Raw genomic sequence first — 1,618 nt, forward strand, 5'->3', positions numbered from 1 at the left:
TACTACCACATACATCCCTCCATCCCTCCTCCCTCCCTCCATCCCTCCTCCCTCCCTCCATCCCTCCTCTCCCTCCCTAGTATTCTCTTCCTCCTCTTGTGTTTCACCCTCACCCCTGCCGTGTGTGTGAGTGTGTAGGGCAAAGGTTGACACTGCGTATCATCTGTAACCCCTCTTTTCCCAGACAGGATGTGATATTTATTACTGAACATGATTTAGTAGGGTAGAGGGTAGCACCACAGTAGAAGCCCCGAGGAGTGCAGGGCCCGCCAATGCCCGTGGGACCAGGATTGGTGATGCAGCTGACCCCTCGGCCATCAGGAATGAGTCACTTCTCAGCGACTGTGTCCTTCAGATCAATCTACATTCAGTTTAGTGAAGCCTTACCTCTTTGAGAGAGACAGACAAAGAAGAACTCAGTGAGGAGGACCAGGGCAAGAAAGTGGGAGGAACGGGCTTAATAACACCACTTGCCTCTGGCAGCACGGAGAGCTTGAACTTGGCTTTACGTAGGGCCTCCATCCGATGTTCCTTATTCTGAGGCTTGATTCAGGTGGACGTGATGGCCTGGATAGTGAGACCCCTGGCCGTGGTGACCTGAGGCTTCCCTAGGGCACAGCGAATACCTGTCTGGGGCCTAGATTGGAGGCGACATTGAGGTCAGAGCTTGAAGAGCCGTCAGAAGATTGTCTCCAAGGTCCCATACAGGCGACAGGGTGAGATCACTCCGAACGAGTGTGCTGTTGGCAACCATTGCACACCAGGCCCCAGTGAGAAGCTGCTGGCAACCATTGCACAACGTCCCCCGCTGAGAAAGGGGACCTCCCGTGCAGCTTAGTTGGCTGCAGATTTACCTTATCTTTTAAGACACAGTCTCTCAGTGAACATGAAACTCACTGATTTTGTCAGGCGGAGTGGCCAGAGAGCTTTGCGGATGGATCCAGCACTCTGTCCTCCATACCAGACATGCTGGCTCTAGGGTTTAAGAGTATTGCTGTGCCTGGATTTTCCGTGGGCGCTGGTGATCTGAACTCAGGTTCTCATGTTTGCATGGGAAAACCTAACCCACTGAGCCATGATCCTTGCCCATCTTTAATTTTATGGTCAGTAACATTAGTGTTAGAAATGAATGACATCTGCGGTGCCATTTCGTCCCACATACACATGTGCATGGATGGTGTGCAGCCTCACCATACTGCTACCTTCTCCCTGCTCTCAGATGCTACATCTCACAAACCTCTCTCTCTTCTCAAGTGCTGGTATTACAGACACTCACCGTTGGCCTGAGATGTGGTATGTGTATGTAACTGTGCGTGTGTGTATGTGTCCATGTATGTATGTGCAAATGTGTTCGTTCAGGTTCCCATGGAGGGTGTCGGACCCCCCAGAGGGGGAGTTATCAGTCAGTCTTGGGACACCTGACAGGGTTCCTGAGATTTGAACTCGGGTCTTCTGGAAGAGCAACAAATGCTCTTAAACTGAGCCGTCTCTACAGCACCCTGTGCTGAGGTTTTCAAAGGTTCTGGGGATCTGAACTCAGGTCTTCATGCTAATTCAGCAAGCATTTTACCCTCTGAGCCATTTCCCCAGCTCCATGTACATATTCGTTTCATAGGCT

The 1,618-nt window shown here is 51.2% G+C and overlaps 1 pseudogene; it reads right to left on the bottom strand.

Moving 5' to 3' along the window:
• Positions 1 to 684: 684 nt before the first annotated feature.
• Positions 685 to 848, bottom strand: LOC121445481 (annotated as a pseudogene).
• Positions 849 to 1,618: the final 770 nt, after the last annotated feature.

This window comes from Microtus oregoni, unplaced genomic scaffold, assembly GCF_018167655.1.
Source record: "Microtus oregoni isolate MIOR12 unplaced genomic scaffold, Mior012 000196F_ref0000065, whole genome shotgun sequence".
NCBI classification, from domain to species: Eukaryota; Metazoa; Chordata; class Mammalia; order Rodentia; family Cricetidae; genus Microtus; species Microtus oregoni.